Below are 18,796 nucleotides of genomic sequence, written 5' to 3'. Positions count from 1 at the left end.
TGCCTTTCCCCCTCCTCTCTCTCTCTAACAACTGCCTTTTCCCACTCCTTCTCTCTCTCTAACAACTGCCTTTTCCCACTCCTTCTCTCTCTCTAACAACTGCCTTTTCCCCTCCTTCTCTCTCTCTCATAGTTGCCTTTCCCACTCCATCTCTCCACATGCTGTTTCTGAGTGTGTTTGAAACAGGAGATTGCTTCTAAGATTAAATTTACTGTGCCTACTTAATTATATCTCCACTGTTTTACTTAATGTGACAACAATCTGTTAAAATTCCATTAATAAGACAAAACCTCAATGGCATTCCCAATTTAAAAGTCTTGTCTGCATTTTGAAGGTTTTACATGACACCACTGTCCATATCACCCTTCCCCCTCTCTGCCACACTCCCAATGACCCTTGGATATAAGAATCATTATTTTAGTTGGGAAACTGCCATTGTTTATTTTCTCGAATTCAAGCGTGTCCTTTGGAGGTTATCTACTTACATAGTTGTCATTCTGCCCCCTGACCAACAGGATGAGGTCTCCTCTCTCAATGTCTGGAGCCTTTTGCTCTAAAGGAATTCAATCAAATCTCTTCGCGTTAGGTGTAGATTGCTTTTCTTCAATTTCTCAATAACCAATTACCTAAAGGGTCCCCATTACTGTAGCATCAACTTTTTCTTTTAATTCTTGCTAAACTACAAACTCCAGGCTGTCAGTTCCCAAACATTTCTTAAGAGACTGCCTCTTGCACTGTGCGATTGTACAGAACTTGCTGTATTTCAATTTGTAAGATGTTTTGTTCTGACTGTTAAGTTGGGTTGCCCTTGTCCTAACCTATGATCTCAATTTAATTCTAAACTCAGCAAGCTAATTCTGTTACCACAGTTACAATTTTCCACTGCCATATTTATGCCAACTAAAAAATCCACAGGCAATCATTTTGTGCCCCCTCTGGCATGAGCTGTCCCAACTGACAGTCATAGATTTTTTTTCAGGCTGGTGGAAGCTTTGTAGCAGAGTTCCCCAGGGGATTAATATTGGGACCTTTGCTTTTCCTGATATGTATTCATGATCTGGCTCTTTCTGTGCATTCTCAAAGTTTGCAGCTTGACACAAAACTTGGATGGATTGCAGACTGTGAGGAGGACAGTGTGGAACTCTGAAAGGACATTGGCACGTTGGCGGAGTGGGCAGATGACATTCAACGCACAGAAGTGTGTGGTGATGCATATTAGCCTGAAGACAATTGATAGCTGAAAATGTGTTGCTGGAAAAGCGCAGCAGGTCAGGCAGCATCCAAGGAGCAGGAGAATCGACGTTTCGGGCATAAGCCCTTCTTCAGGAATCAGGCTTATGCCCGAAACATCGATTCTCCTGCTCCTTGGATGCTGCCTGACCTGCTGCGCTTTTCCAGCAACTCATTTTCAGCTCTGATCTCCAGCATCTGCAGTCCTCACTTTCTCTTGAAGACAATTGATAAACAACATAAAATAAGGGGACAGTTCTAAAGGGCTGTAGTGTCGAGGATCACTGAAGGTAGTGGGTCAGTTGGACAGGACAGTTAATAAAGCAGACAGTTCATGACAACAGCATTGTATATAAGATGGAAATGGAATTTTGGAAGTTATTGCTAAAGGAATTGAGTATCAACGCAAAGAAGTGTTGCTGCAACTGTACATTACCGTTTGTGAGAACGCACCTGGAGCATTCCATGTAGTTTGGTCCTTTATTTAAGGAAGGATGTAGTTGTATTGGAGGCAGTTCAGAGGATGTTCACCAAATTGATTTCACACATGAGGGGCTTGCCTGATGAACACAGACTGAACAGTTTAAGCTGATATTGTCCAGAGTTTAGAAGAATGAGAGAAGATCTAATTGAGGTCTAAAAGAAGCTAAAGGTGCTTGACAAAGTAGATGTAGAGAGGATGTTTCCTCATAAGGGACAATATAGAACAAGAGGTTGTTGTTTTAGAGTAAGGGGTAGCAGATTTAAAACAGAGATGAGAAGAAGTTATTTCTTGTAAGGTATTGTGAATCTGTGGAATTCACTCTCCCAGAGTGTAGTGGATGCTGGGACATTGAGGCAAGATAAGGAGGAGATAGACAGACTTTCAATGAGTAATGGGTTGAAGGGTTATGGGAAGCCATCAAGACTGTGGAGTTGAAGCTGAGCTGAGATCAGCTATGATCGTATTAAATGGTGGAGCAGGCTCGAGGGGCTGAATGGCCTCCTCCTGCTCCTAGTTATAGAACATAGAACATAGAACATAGAAGAATACAGCGCAGTACAGGCCCTTCGGCCCTCGATGTTGTGCCGATCCAAGCCCACCTAACCTACACTAGCCCACTATCCTCCATATGCCTATCCAATGCCCGCTTAAATACCCATAAAGAGGGAGAGTCCACCACTGCTACTGGCAGGGCATTCCATGAACTTACGACTCGCTGAGTAAAGAACCTACCCCTAACATCTGTCCTATACCTACCCCCCCTTAATTTAATGCTATGCCCCTTGTAATAGCTGACTCCATACGTGGAAAGTTCTGAGGTGATGTTAAACTTGAACAAGACACTTGTTAGCTATCAGTTGGGGTATTGTGTGCAGGTCTGGATGCTATAATACAAGAACAATGTGAATGCATTAGAGTGCAGAAGCGATTTATAAGAATGGTCCCAGGAATGAGAGACTTCAATTATGATGATACATTAAAAAAGTTGGGGCTATTCTCCTTGGAGAGATAAGGCTGAGAGAAGATTTGATTGAGTTTACAAAAATCATGAAGGAGCTGGATAGAATAGAGACAAAGAAACTGTTTCCACTTCTGTAAAAGGAAAAAAAATAAACTTTAAACTGATGTTCACAAGAAGCGATGGTGAAGGGAGTAAATACTGTTTCACACAGTGAGCAGTTAGGGTCTGGAACTCACTGCATGGAATTGTGGTGGAGGCAGGTCTTAGACAGCACTGGATAGTTATTTGGATAGAAATAGAGTGCAGGGAAAGGAGGAGATTGGCAATGGGTAATGATACTCATTAGACAAGCTGCGACAGGCACAATTGGCTGCTTCACCTCCGTCTGTACAGTAACAATTCTGTGTCTCTGTGAGTCTGCGAAAGGAGTTTTGGAAACTCACTCCAAATCACACACGTGCTCAAGTGAAATATTGGTCAGTTATAAGCAAATTAGAAATGAGCAAGTTAAAGACAAAAGGTGCTTTAACTTATCGCCCATCTGCTGAAAAATAAACAGCAAACATACGGGAATAAAATTGAACCAAACCCTTTTCTGACCATGATCATCATGTTACCTGAAGGACGTGCATCTTCAAGACTTCCACATGAAACAATCAAGAATCAGCACTTATAGTCAGAAATAAACTCTCCTCAAATGTACATCTCAGTCCGAGGGTGAGTAAGTTACAAGGAAATCAGCAAAGCTTAAAAAGCACAGGGGGCTATTTCTCCATCATGGTATTGGGTGAAAGTTTTATCCAATTCATCCACATTTCCCATAGGCCTTGAAGTTCAAACCCTTCAATTATTTATTCAATACCCTTCAGAAAGTTGCTTCTGAAGGATCTCTTAGGCACTGAATTTGATATTCGCTTGATCAAAACTAACTGTGGATCCTCTCCTTCATTCTTTTTTCAGACCATCTTAACCCTGTGTCCACTAGTTCGATTGTCACACTCGGAGGAAACTATTCCTCCTTCTTCACTCTGTCAAAACCCTGACTGATTTGGAATACTTTGTTTTATTGTCTCTGCTTAACAAACAAACACAATTCAAATCTCTCCACGAAGCTGAAGGTCCTCAACCCTGGAGCCATTCCTCTGATAGAGCTGTGCTCTGCTCCATGATCGAGCAGTGTTCCCTGAAACCTGAGTCCCAGAATTGCAGCTGAAGCAAAAGCAGGAATTCATAAAGATTGGCATGAATACTTTATCTTTCAGTCTGACAACTGGAACTAACTTTCCCTCTGTAAATCTCAATTTTATACTTTGCTTAAGGATTTTCAGCCTTATGAATTGTCGATATTATGAGGAAGGCACATCTATCCACATTTTTTAGCCAGCAAAACAATTCATATTTTGCATTATCAATGACGTACTATGACTGTTAAACAGTGTTTTATCTGGTGCACTGATTAATTGTTGATTGCCATGTTAAGACTGAGGATTTTACTCCATTTTGGTCCTGTAGTGTTCCTCGGACATAGTCATCCAAACATATAAACATTGGAAGATATAAATCCTGAGCAGGTATAGACCATTCAGCCCCTCTGTTGCTTTGCTATTCATTAAGACCATGCTGATTTGGTTAAAGCTCAATTTAACATTCCCGCTTCTGTCTGATAACACTTCACTCACTTCCATTCAACTACAGTTCTCTCTTTATGACTATTAAACTTTGAACTTTTTGTGTTTCCAGAAAGAGGAAGTTCTTAGAATCAGGCTATAAGGAGGTGATTGGAACTGAAAATGTGTTGCTGGAAACGCGCAGCAGGTCAGGCAGCCTTCTTCAGGAATCCTTCTTCAGGAAGGGCTCATGCCCGAAAAGTCGATTCTCCTGCTCCTTGGATGCTGCCTGACCTGCTGCGCTTTTCCAGCAACACATTTTCAGCTCTGATCTCCAGCATCTGCAGTCCTCACTTTCTCCTCGAAGGAGGTGATTCTGAGGAATTGCTGACAATTGTTGTCTCTGATACTGACGTCTGCTGTCGGATGGCAGAAAAACCAAAGAATTGTGGATGCTGGAAGTCCATTCTGAAGAAAGGGCAGTGGACCCAAAACGTAAACTATTTCTCTCTCCACTGATGCTGCCAGACCTGCTGAGTTTCTCCAGAATTCTCTGCTTCTTCCTGAGTTCCAGTATCTGCAGTATTTTGTTTTTATATTATTAATAGGCCTGGCTGGGAGCTCAGACAACAATTAGATAGTGGAAACTCTTCTGATGCTGCTTGATGGATATTTTCCGGATGCCTGATCTCTGCTATCAATTTCACTGTGATATCCACATAAACTGATGTAATTTTCAAATGCCAAGTGGTTTCAGCTGTTGAAACTTTAATATATGTGAAAGTTTAATACTTCTGTTGGGCTTCAATTACGTTTCTTAATAAAATAATTTTCACATATTAGAAATATATTTAATTATCATCATGGTGTTCATTGCTTCTAAACAGACCACTCTCTTTTATTTTTATTTCTGTTTAAACAAAGGAAATGGTGGAAGAAGTTGCTGCAGTTTTAGTGACAAGTTTCTGGAGCTCATTGTGAGTTGTGTTTACACTGTTGCTTTCATCAAGCAGTGGGTGAAGACTCTCTAGTTCACCACAGCACAGGAGTCATCAGCATAGCATCATCTCTCTGGCCCTTGGGTACTAGAACAGAGGATGAGCAAGAGAAGGATAGAGGCCTCCTTCTGCAAGGAAGATTGTGTCTCTGTCTGTCTCTGTCTCTGTCTCTGTCTCTGTCTGTCACTGTCACTATCACTGTCTCTGTCACTGTCACTGTCACTGTCACTATCACTGTCTCTGTCTCTGTCTCTGTCTCTGTCTCTCTGCAGTGAAATAACCAAAAACGAGAAGATATTTAGCTATTCTCTCTTATCACTTGCCATAAGCTGTTAGCTCTCATCAGTGACTTAAAGCCTGAACAATTAATGTGTCAACTTGCCACAACTGCAGCAAAGAACAGAAAGCTCTGGATATAAGGAGATTGGAGATTAAAAGGACATGGAAGAGGTTTGAGAAATTTAATTAAATCTTTAACTTTAATGACAACCCTGGGGTGAGGTAGGACCTGGGGTGGGTCCATAACTTGGAATGGATGGCATGAGGGACTGTGGCTGGAGACATTCTTAATGCGAGGTGTTATGAGGGGGAAACCTTTCCAAAGATTCCCCCATGCACACTCCAATTCATTCTAACTCCAAGTTGCTGTGAAATACGAATGGTGCAGGAACAGGCCATGTCTCTTCAGGTCTGCAGCTGACCAATTCACATGTACCTCAACCTTTAGCCACATTCCTGAAAAATCAGAATCACAGGGACTAGGGGAGGCAGTGACCTGATAGCATTGTCACTAGGACCTGGTCATCTTGATCCCCAGGCAACTGCTCTTCAGACATGGGTTCAAACCCCATCATGGCAAATAAAGAAATTTACTTTCAATAAAATTTGAATTAAAAGAACCTGAATGGGTGGGGTCAAGCTCCCACAAAATCAGGATTTTAGTTTAACTTTCAGTAGCTGTTGGGGTTTGAAAGCTGCTATACCTGTCTCCCTGCTGGAGTAAAATGCCTGAGTTTTCTCTCTCTCTTTCTCTTTCAGAGTTTTCTCTTGATGTTCTTTTCTTTTGATTGGAGAAGTGTTGCATGTGAGAAACTCTATTATACTGAATCTGCCTTTCTCAAGGGTGCGTGTTTTTGGGATGTTTCTATCTTGGAACAGCTAATCAGTGGTAGTTAGCAGATTTATTATCTTGTTGAGTATTTTGTTTGAGGTACAGTTAACCTTCTTTTTCATTCTTATTTCGTCTGTATTTTGACCATAGTGTAAGAATAAAGTGCGTTTAGCTTCAAGCATGGTAGTTTGATCAATCAAATTGCATCTAAAACACAACACCTTACATTTGCTTTTAAAAATAAGAAAAAGTTGGGCTCTAGGTAATCTTCTTAGTATACTTTCAGGGGATTTGGTCAGGTCCATAACAAAATTATTATAAAAAAAGAATTCTGGCTTGCCCGTCTCCTTTAGGGAAGGAAATCTGCCGTCCTTACCCCGTCTGACTGACAGGGCAGACCCACAGCAATATGATTGATGAACGATCATCATTTTAGATGAGATGTCACTGTTTTAGAATAAAGGTGTGGGGGCAAATTTAAGACAGAGACAAGGAAAAATTATTTACCTCAAAGGGTGATGAATCTGTGGAATTCACTGCTCCAGAGTGTGGTGGATTCTGGCATAAAGAGTCAATTTAAAAAGAAAATGGATAGATTTTTAAATTTGTGATGGGTTGAAAGGAGAGTAAACAGGAAAATGGAGTGAGGTTGAAATGTGATCAGTATTGAATGGTGGAGCAGGCTCGAGGGACTGCATTCCTTTCTCCTGCTCCAAGAATCACAGAATCGTACAGAGATTCTTCATCCCATTGAGCCTGTACTGTCAAAAAATGCACGGTTACCAACACTCGTCCCACTGACCCTCATGAGGAATGATATGACATTTCAGTGGCTCATCCAAGTACTTCTTAAATGATGTGAGGTTTCCTACCACAAATGCCTTCCCAGTAGGACATTCCAGATTACAGCCCCCATCCCCTCCAGACCTCTCACCTTCCACTTTAAAATCATGCTCCTTCTACCAGCACCCCCTGTATCCTGTTAGTCAGCCAATTTTGGATCCATCTTGCCAAGGTAACTGCTGTCAGGCCAGTTTAGGATAGGGCCCTGAAAATGACTACTGTCTTTAAAGGGCTCCTAAGTTCACTGTTTAATAATAAGGTGGAGCTGCTTTGTTCAAAATGAGGAGAAATATTTTTATGCAGAGTTTGTGAACCTTGGAATTCTTTACCATAGAGGGCTGTAGAAGCTCAGTGTTTGAATATGGTTAGAGTGAAAGATTTCTGACTACCAACAATGTACCTGCTTTTGGAGGTGGGGTGGGTAAAAGGCAGTGAAATATTCCATTATGTTGAATGGTGTGGGAGCCTCGATGGACTGAATGGCCTACTCCTGCTCATAAGTCATCTCAATTCATTAAAAAAATCCATCTCAGCATTTCTGGATGAGAGGTTTTCATCAGAATAGTTCCAGCATCATTTGCAGCTCTTTGTTCTTGTTTGAAAGTGGTCTTGCTGCAGTACTGAAGGATAAGAGACAGATAACATAAAAATCCTGCAGATGCTGTAAGTCTGAAAATGGAAAATAAACAGGTGGAAATATATGGTTATCAGTGCTTGTTCAGCTTTTCCGACCTTTCCAAAGGACTTAAGGCAAGAGAGAATTTCTAGAGGCTTTTAAAATTGGAATAGAATTTGGAGAAATAATTAATTTCATTTCGAGAGTCCTAATGACTGGGAGTTATCTGCTTCACATTGCCATGACAAAGGAGGGAGTGAAATAATGTGAACTCTCAGTGGAATGGAATGAAATCATGGGATGTTTCACCATGGGAATTAATCAAGATCAAAAGACTATTGCATCTCTGAAAAGGAGGAAAGGTAAACTGCAGACATACAGGGAACATGTACGGAAAACACGACCGATTAATTTGATATTTCTTTAGCGGAGAGCAGGTGCAGAAATACTGATCTTGAAAGCTGTCCTTCTGTACTGTGAACTTATAAAGGTTGTGTCATTACTGGTGTTGAAACTGGGCTCTGCTTTGTTCTCCCGTTCGTTTCATCTCTGTATCATGTCCACTTTGGGTCTCTGAAGCTCCCTCAGTGTGCGCTACAAAATCACTTCAGTGCTGTTTACTGGATTTGTTGGTTTGTTAGCTGCCTCTAATGCTTCCTTCAGCCTGTCTGTCTGTGCTAATGTAGCAAAGCCAAAACTTACAAACAGATACTTATGAGAAATTTTTGTTTTCAAATCCATTATTAGCAAATTACTAATGCTGTTCCATCTGTTTATGTGGGGGCTGTGATATTGGTCACATCTTGCCTGCCAAAGCCAAAATTGTATTGGGAGAGTTAATTAGCTGTACCCATTCTATTCCTTAAGGGCTGGGGTATCAGGGACCAACAATATCTATCCTATCCCTTTTTAACTCAGTCCCAATTAAGGGAAAAAAAAATCTCTATTACTCCAATTAAACTAGTCAGATGTAAAAAGTACACTCATTTCCTTTAATTCTGTTTCCCTGGCTACAAAGTCTTATTCCCACTCTGAATTGTTCTGGATAAAAACTATCTGCTTCTTGTTTTTATCTTAAACTAATTTGTACATTTATTGGTAATGTCTTTACTTCAGAACCCCCACTTGTCCAAATAACGTTTAATCAGTTTCTTTTGCTACTTCTGCTAATAGGTTTCACAGAGACCCAATTACTGCCATCTTTTATTTCAAAACCTTGGACAGTTTTTGTGGAATGTTATTCACCTTTTCCCAGATGCTTGTCAAATGAAATAATTGGTGCCATGCCCCTCAATGATGTAGAGTTATTTTGTGTGATGTATGGAAAAGATATTCCAAGGATACATCCACGTACATGCCAAACCTTTCATCAGTTTGCAGGTCTATAAGGTGAGGTTGAACAATTATCAAAGAAGTCTCCTGCATAAAACAAAGCCATTCTGTCCATTCTGTATGTGCTAGCGCTGCTCAACTTTCTGTCCTTTAAGGATTTGTATTTCTGCACTGTGGAAATTTTAAACCTTTGCCTGAGTCACCTGGGGCTAAATAAGAACACAGGAACGGAGGAAGGCCATTCAGTCCCTCGTTCCCATTCCAACATTCAATGAGATCATGGCTGATCGGTCACCTATCTACTTGCTTTTTGCCCATATCCCTTAATACCTCTGCTTAATAAAATATCATCAATTTCAGATTTAAAATGAACAGATAACAACTTAATATTTAATCGGGGATTAGGAATTGGACTGAGGGGCTAGTTTGATGGATAGAATCTGAGAATAATTATATAGGACAAAGACCATTACAGCACAGGGACAGGCCCTTCAACCCACTAAGACTGTGCTGACACATGATGCCATCTAAACTAAAACCCTCTTGCATCTACATGCCCCCTCTCCCTCTATTCCTGCCCATTCATGTATCTGTCAAGACACAGCCTAAATGTTGCTATTGTATCCACGTCCATCACCTCCTCCGGCCGCACATTCCAGGCACTTACCATCCTCTGGGTAAAATACGTACACCTCATATCTCCTTTAACCTTGAACCTATGTCCCTTGGTAATTGGCCATGCTAAATTACCCAAAATGCCCAGGGATGTGTAGGTTGGGTACATTAGTCAGGGTAAATATAGAGTAGGGGGAATGGGTCTGGGTGGGTAACTCTTTGGAGGGTGGGTGTGAACTTGTTGGGCCAAAGGGCCTGTTTCTACACTATACAGATTCTATGATTCTGTAGAAAATTGCTAACAGAAAATCGCTCTTCCCCTTCAATAGAAAGTTCATGTTATACAAACAACATCCACAATTTGTCAATCACATTATATCCAATTTACACTGATAAAATACGTGTTATAACAGAACGGTCTGTATTGATTGCTGTACAAACTAACTGGGTCAGTAATGTCCTTTAAAGAATGAAATCTGCCATCCTTACCTGGTCTGGCCTCCATGCGACTCCAGACCCACAGCAATGTGGTTGATGATTAACTGGGTAATTAGAGCTGGGTAATAAATGCTGGTCGAGTCAGTGACACCCACATCCCAGGAACTAATTAAAATAAAGGCCCACTTTGAGAAGTGAGAGCAACCAGATTTACAGGATACAAATTCTACTGACCCGGACCAGAGAAGAAATTTTAAAATGGTCAGTCTACATATATCTTGGAAATGATGAAGTCATTCTGGATTTAGTCAGAACCAAAGTTAAAAATAACATTTTCCAGCTTGAAATTCCACTAAAAATGCTGTCCAGTTATCTCTTCAAATTATTGAACCTGTCCCTCTTCACTGTAATCCTGAGCTAATACAAGAAATGTAGTTAAACAAAATGCAGAATACAGTCTACAGCACCTTACAAGGCTTGACATACTAGGAGGTAAAATGAATGCATTAGTAAATGGAAGCTACTTTATTCTGATATTTGAACAGCAGAGGATTAGCAACAAAAACAATTTACTGTAGATGCTGGAAATCTGAAATAAAAACAAGAAGTTTGGAAGCACTCAGCAAATGAAAAGTTTGAACAGACAAGGGAAGTTTCTGAGCAATTGTGGGATTTCCAGTTGATGTAGTAGGTAAAGAGATAGTGACCCTGAGTGTAGACAATTCATTTGAGATTCCAGTCTGTCTTTGATCACAACCAGGTCACTTGAAGAGTTATTTAAAACCTTCAATCTCTTACCCGCTTGGAAAATGAGGAAGGGAATGAGGGAGTCTGGATGTGGTATAGAGTGAGTTGTAGAGTGAGGCTGCACAATGGTATTTGCTATGATTCACTGGGAGAGAAAGATATTTTGGATAAGAGTCCAGCCCAGCAGTAACAAACAAAGAAATAATTACAGCTAGGAACCTACTTGATACTAACTACAACAATCTGAATCTAAGTGTCAAAGAAAGAATAGGTTTCGAAAAGTGGCTATACTGTACATCACATATAGAGTCATAGAGTCATAGAGATGTACAGCATGGAAACAGACCCTTCGGTCCAACCCATCCATGCCGACCAGATATCCCAACCCAATCTAGTCCCACCTGCCAGCACCTGGCCCATATCCCTCCAAACCCTTCCTACTCATATATCCATCCAAATGCCTCTTAAATGTTGCAATTGTACCAGCCTCCACCACATCCTCTGGCAGCTCATTCCATACATGTACCACCCTCTGCGTGAAAAAGTTGCCCCTTAGGTGTCTTTTATATCTTTCCCCTCTCACCCTAAACCTATGCCCTCTAGTTCTGGACTCCCCAAACCCATGGAAAAGACTTTGTCTATTTATCCTAAGCATGCCCCTCATAAATAGATAGAACTGAGCAGGAAGGCAATACAATACATTATGAAAGAATTATTTTATTTTAGAAACCTCCATCAGAAAGATTCAGATTCAGTGATGGGCATTAATTATAAGGGGTTTCTGATTGTCAGAATTAGTTTAGTGTGAGGAAGCATTTGAAATATAATTTAATATTTTTCTGGGGTGAATTGATAGGACATGAAATGTTAAACTGGGATTCTGAAACAGCCTTGAGAAATAATTGTCACTAAAACTCTCTCTTGTCTCTTTCCAGATTTTTTTAAACACAATGTTGAAGTTACCAGATCTACAGTTATGTTAAACCACATCCAGGGGGATTTATCTGACAGCTTGTTTATTAATGACCCTGATCACATTCTCAACACAACAATCACTGCCAACTGCTAGTTACTCTGATGACAAAAACCACTGATGGGATGCTTTTCCCCCACCTCTCGTTGTATGCCCCACAATAACATTACATTTTCTAATTAGCTTGTTAAGGCTGCTATGGTGATGAGCAGTCATCAAAACTTTTTGTCTAATTTGATGTTGATGGTGAGCAGGATCTTTAAATCCTATATCCAAGGCAGCGGTTTTCCAGGGGTGGGAATGGGAGTTGGAGGTAGGACTGAAAGATACAATCTTCCACTAATCCTATTGACATTTCCTTCAGCCTTGCACCAGGAAGCTTCCCCCCCCCCCCCCGTCGCCATCCTATTACACTGTCCCCTTTGCTTTCCCTCCCACACCCTCACCTTTCACATTTTCCAAACCCACCACATTTCTAACATATCCCAGTTCTGGTGAGGCTTTGACATGAAGCATCAATGCTTCTTTGTCCCCATTGGAAATTCAAGACTTGATCAGTATTTTCATCATTTTCATTTTGTCATTGTAGGGACGGAGGAAGATGGTTGATAGAGGTCAAGCATCTCAGCTCCAGGACATCTCTGCAGAAGCCCTACCATCTTCAGTTGCTTCATCAATGACCTTCCCTCCATCATCATTTCAAAAGCGGGGACATTCGCTGACAATTGCACAATGTTCTGCAGTATTTGCGATGATTCAGATACTGATGCAGTCCATGTTCAAATGCAGAAAGGTCTGGACAATATTCAGGCTTAGGCTAAAAAGTGCCAAATAAATTTGTGCCACACAAATGCCAGATAATGACCATCTCCAACCTGAGGGAATCTAACCATCATCTCTTGTCATTCAATGGTATTACCATCATTGAATCACCCATTATCACAATCTTTGGGGTTACCATTGACCAAAACATTAACTGGACTCAGCATAGAAATACTGTGACTACAACAAAAGATCAGAGGATAAGGAGTCCCGCAGCGAATAACTCACTTCCTGACTCCCCAAAGCCTGTCCACTATCTACAAGGCACTAGTCAGGAGTCTGATGGAATACTCCCCACTTGCCCTGGATGGGGGCTGCTCCAACAACACTCAAGAAGCTTCACACCATCCAGGACAAAGCAGCCCACTTGATTGGTACCATATCCACAAACATCTACTCCCTTCACCACCAACTCTCTGGAGCAGCAATATGTGCTATTTATAAGATGCACTGCATAAATTCACCAACTCTATCGCATGAGTAAAGTTTTAAAAAAACCTCAACATATCACCAACTTCCACCTCTGTAGGGACATTCTCCAGTGTATCAAGAAGAAATATAGTTGTTCTTTTAGCAAATTCAAAAGCCCATCAGAAAATGTTTATTTTTATTTGTTCATGGGATGAGGGTTTCACTGACAGTGTCAACGTTTATTGCCGTCCCTAGTTGCTACTTGAGAAGGTGATGGTGAGCTGCCTTCTTGAACCGCTGCAGACCACCTGATGTGGGTTGACCCACAATGCCCTGAGGGAGGATATTCCAGGATTTTGACTCAGTGACAGTGAAGGAATGGTGCTATATTTCCAAGTCAGGATGGTGAGTAGTTCAGAGGGAGAACAACTTATGCAGTTGTGGGTTTGGAAGTACTGTCTCAGGAGTCCTGATGGAATGGGTAATTCAATGTGTTTGAGTTTCAGCTCATTGTGTTTTCTCCAGCACACTCTCTGAGGGACGTTTGATTGCACTCCTATGAAGCAACGTGGAATGGTGTATGGCATTAATGATGGTATATAAATCCAAGTTGTTGTTGTAGAAAGCATGCTCTTTGTGCTTGTCAATGCAGTGATTGCTTTGCAAAAAAGACAGATGGGACCTTAACTTATATGCTGACGTAACAGCCTATTGACAGCAGTAACCATGGCATAGAGTTCAGAATGATGAGAAGAGCCTAAGCCCCACACTGAATAAAAACCCGAAAGAACCACAGATGCTGTAAATCAGAAACAGAAACAGTTGCTGGTAAAGCTCAGTCATCTCAACTCCAAAGTATCTCTGCAGGAGATCCTCAGGCTAGTGTCCTAGGCTGAACCATTTTCAGCTGCTTCATCAATGACTTTCCCTCCATCATAAGGTCCGGCAGCATCTGAGGAGAGAAATCAGAATTAATGTTTTGGTCCAGTCCAGGTTCTGAGGAAGGGGCAATAGATTTGAAATGTTAACTCTGGTTTCTCTTCCCAGATGCTGTCAGACCTGCTGAGCTTTTCAGCAACTTCTGTTTTTTGTCTCGGCTCCACGCTGTCAGTTCTCACTTCTCCAGGGCAGGACGCTGCCTTCCTGGTGGGTCACGAGGAGATGGTGTGCTCTACCAGCCTTTCAGGAATCCTCCAGCTTCCAACCGACCTCTGAACTGTGACTGAGGGCTCCTGCAGCCTTGTCAGAATCCAAGGATCCTGCCCACTGATACCTGCCTGGAGCCACACACTGAGGCGGGGGGCCGGGGGTTGGGGCGCTCCCAGCCACTGATCAAAATCTAATTTGCTGCAAATCAGGCCGTAATCTACAGCTTGGAGCTCCTCTCCTGGTTTCTCCATATTCGGAAAATTTCATTTTGTTTGCAATCAAATTGGATGGCCTCACACTATTCCATACTGAACCCAATTTGCCATCTTTCTAGCCACTCACTTAAGTTGTGTATATCTCTTTGTAACTTCCTGATCCTGTCTGCAACAATTACTGTCCTTCCTCATTTAATGGCAATCTGAAAACTTAAACAGAAAGCCTTCTGGGGGAGATCTGGGCTGCATGCAGTGGTGGGGATGGATGAATTGAGCAGGCAGTTTGTTACATATCTCTCCCAACTGGGATCAGCATTGTTCAAAAGCTCAGTCACTTTAGCCTTCATTCTCATCGTTCCTGCACAGCTGATATTAAACTCTACAGTCTAGCATAATACAGCAATATTATAGATCATAAAATACTGTTCAAAGGGATACTTACTTCAATAACAGATTCCACATTGGTACAGTTTTATTCTTCAAAATATAAAACGTTATTTTTTTCAATTTGAGTCCTGCTATAACAGCAATCAGAAAGCAAGCCATACAGGGCTCATTCTCATTCACTAGATTATTGCAGTCTCTCATTTTGTAAAGCTGAGTAATTTTACATTCCATCTTAAGTGGTGTGTAAAGCTCCTCTGATAATTCTTGACTCACTGTTTTAGATACTACCTCAGCCATGTTGAAGATTTGTGTGGTTCTGTTTTCAAAGTGTTCTGTATTGCAAATGGAAAATATAGACTGAATTCCAATATTTATCATCTCATTAGCTCAATATTTCGATATTGTAAGTTGATTGTAAAAAGATTTCACTAAAACATTTCTCACCTTTCAGCCTGTTCCACTTATTGGGCTAAAATATCTGATTTTGTATCCAAGGTAGTTTAAGAATCATCTACTTTGTTTGTTCTCTCTAATTTCATCCTTGGTTGACTTGGTGTATTCTCTCTATTTCGATTAGTTGTGGTATTTAAAAAGGTGCAGAATTAGATTTTGTTCAAATTAGGTCACCCAGCTATTCTCCAGCTGATCTATCGATTGAGAAATTTTTTTGTCGTCTTTTCTCAGTTTTGGGCTGGCACGGTGGCTCAGTGGTTAGCACTGCTGCCTCACAGCGGCAGGGTCCTGGGTTCGATTCCAGCCTTGGGTGATTGTGTGGAGTTTGCATATTCTCCCCGTGTCTGTGTGGGTTTCTTCCAGGTGCTCTGGTTTCCTCCCAGGTGAATTGGCCATGCTAAATTGCCCATAGTGTTAGGAATATTATTCAGAGGAAAATGGATCTGGGTGGGTTACTCTTCGGAGGGTTGGTGTGGACTAGTTGGGCCGAAGGGCCTGTTTCCATGCTATAGGGAATCGGATAGACATGCTCCTGTGGCACTGCTTTTGAGATTAACTGTGGCTGTGATATTTTGCTGCTAACCTGAACAGTTCCCTCCTGGTCATTGGCTGGGTGAAGGCTGTCAGGAAAGGGTTTCTTGTCCTGCCCTCAGTTTAACGAGAAGTGAATTATTCCCATTGTCGGATCTTTCTCCAGGTTGTTATCTACTCCCACTGGGAGAAATAAGTTAGGAAACTCAGTGCTGAATTACTTTATACAAACTATTTCCAAAATAGGGAGTTGACTGATAATTTGTTCGTTTAGAAGACGTTGTTCAGCCTACCAAAACGCCTCCTTCAGTTGGATTCCTTTGTCTTTGATCCTCTCTCCAACAATGAGGACTTGTAGGTTTCTGAATCTGAATGAACAGAGAGAAGACTGGGACAGTGAGGCAGAGAGAGAAAACAGGAATTTATTGGCAAGTATAGTATTGGTAATGCACTGGAGATGTGGGTTCAAATCCTGACACAGCTGCTCATGGAACTTAAACTCAACAATAAATTGGGAGTCACAGTGATGAAATGTGTTGTAGAAACCTATCTGCTTCACAAATTTACTGGGTTTCCATTACATAAGGGTTTCTCTGGGAAATGGTGTCTCTCTTCAGCAGATTATATCACAATAGTGAGTATTCCAGCCCCATCAATGAGGTTCCTGGGTGTTGATTATCTCCCAGATACTGACTTCAGAGAAGCTTCTGGAAGGTTGTTGCTCTATCCAATTGCATGATTTGAGCAGACATTTTTGTGGGTTGTTTACTGTGTTTTTAACAGTCAATAAATATACATATAAATCCTAACCACAGGTAGAAAACTGAACTGTCAATATGCAACACTGCTAGCTAAAACTCAAAATCCTTGATAAATCTCCCCGTTACATACACAAACAGAAAACAGCAACATTGCTGGAGGCAAATAATTCAAAAGCCTCTGTCCACAGAGGGTTCACTGAGATAATCTTTAAACTTGTCACAATTTGCTGAAATCCAATTTCCCTTCTCCATGTCCCTTCACTTCCTTGTAAGAGGCACAGAGTGACTAGTTCACAAATGAGTATCTCTGACTTATTGCATAAAAGCAACAGCTCCCATCAACAGGCTCGGGGGGGAAGGGGGGGGGGGGGGGGTGACTTGGGGGGGAGGTGGGGTGGTCTCTACCATTAAAAAAAGACCCAGCTCTGCCAGGACCTGGCCCACGTTAAAAGAGCTCATGGATGTCTCAAGATGACCGTGGGGTCTGGAACTTTGGGCCCTCATTCACAACACCAACAATGACAGACCAGAACATCACATTCCAACATAGTCCAGGAACACTGGCATTGAGACATGGGCATTGCTGCCCTCAGTGAGTCGATGTTCTCCTTCAGGAGAAGGGATAACTCTTGCTCTAATTACCAAACCTACAGGGGAGCCATTGGACAACATGGATCAGTTCTCATACTTTGAGGCGTCCCTTTTCAGTGAGTCACCGCCCACCTCACCCCTCCCCCCTCCCCCCCCCACCCAGAGTGTCAGCAAAGTCATTGACCATTTGGGGAAAAGAGTTTTTGATCATAAAGTTCTTAGACCCAGCACTGAGCTTGTGCTGTACAGGGCAGTAGATGTTATCTGCCCTCCTGTGTCTGTCAGAGATGTGGACAATGTACAGAAAGATACCTGCAGTCCTTGGAACAATATTGCCAGGGATGACTCTGCAACATCATGCAAATTCACTGGCACAAGAAGCTCCAATGTCAGTGGCCTCTCTCAAGCCAATACTCCCAGCGTCAAGACACTGATTACTGTCACACAGCTGCAGTGGTGTCCAGAGGGCCATGACACAGGACTCCCAAAGGTCTACTTAGAGCTTCATCTCGGTTAGCAGATACCCGGACTGCAGAGGACATCCTTAAAACAACATTCACATCAACTGGTGGGAAACTCTTTCCCAAAATCGCTGAAACTGGAGACTAAACCTCAGTGAAGGTGCCAACCCTTTTGACCACCCCCAACAGGTCCAGCTGGAGGCCAAATACAAACAGTGGTGGGATCATGTGAAAATGTGAGCACCCCACCTACTAGGAGCACAGTTTGTGGATTCGGTATTGGAATGTTTACTCTCCACAGGACTTCAAACTGGGAACTGGCCAACCTCGGATATGAGGGACTGCCTCAGAAGAAGAAGAATTCAGGGAGTCAGGCATTATAGGATACAGGCCGGAGAGTATGAAATGAGACCACATCTAGATCAGCCATGATCTTATTGAATTCTGAAGCAAGCTTATAGCACCTAATGGCAAGCCCCTACGTCCTACATTCCAACGTTCTCCATGACGAAGACCAATGGGCAGCTAGTGAGAAAGGCCCCACTAGTTCTTCCAGTGTATGAATAGTTTGCAGGTAGGTGAGAAGGCAAGGAGTGAGGATAGTTGGATATAGACTGGTTAACGTGAGTGGGCAAAAATCTGGCAGGAAGTAGCATAATGTGGAGAAATATGAGGTTATGCACTTTGGCAGGAAGAATAGAAGAGCAAGTATTGAAATGGAGAAAGACTGCAGAAAGCTGAAGTGCAGGAGGATTTGAAGGTTCTAATGCATAGTGTCACAAAAAGCGAGCATACACATTCAGTAGGTCATAGGGAAGGTAAATGAAATGTTAATATAGAAACATTGAATGTAGGAGCAGGAGTAAAAACAATGACTGCAGATGCTGGAAGCCAGATTCGGGATTAGTGGTGATGGAAGAGCACAGCAGATCAGGCAGCATCCAAGGAGCAGCAAAATCGACGTTTCGGGCAAAAGTCCTTCATCAGGAATAAAGGCAGAAAGCCTGAAAAGCGTGGAGAGATAAGCTAGAGGAGGGTGGGGGTGGGGAGAAAGTAGCAT

The sequence above is a fragment of the Chiloscyllium plagiosum genome, chromosome 20, assembly GCF_004010195.1.
Source record: "Chiloscyllium plagiosum isolate BGI_BamShark_2017 chromosome 20, ASM401019v2, whole genome shotgun sequence".
Lineage (NCBI taxonomy): Eukaryota > Metazoa > Chordata > Chondrichthyes > Orectolobiformes > Hemiscylliidae > Chiloscyllium > Chiloscyllium plagiosum.
Note: the sequence above shows the minus strand (reverse complement) of the source record.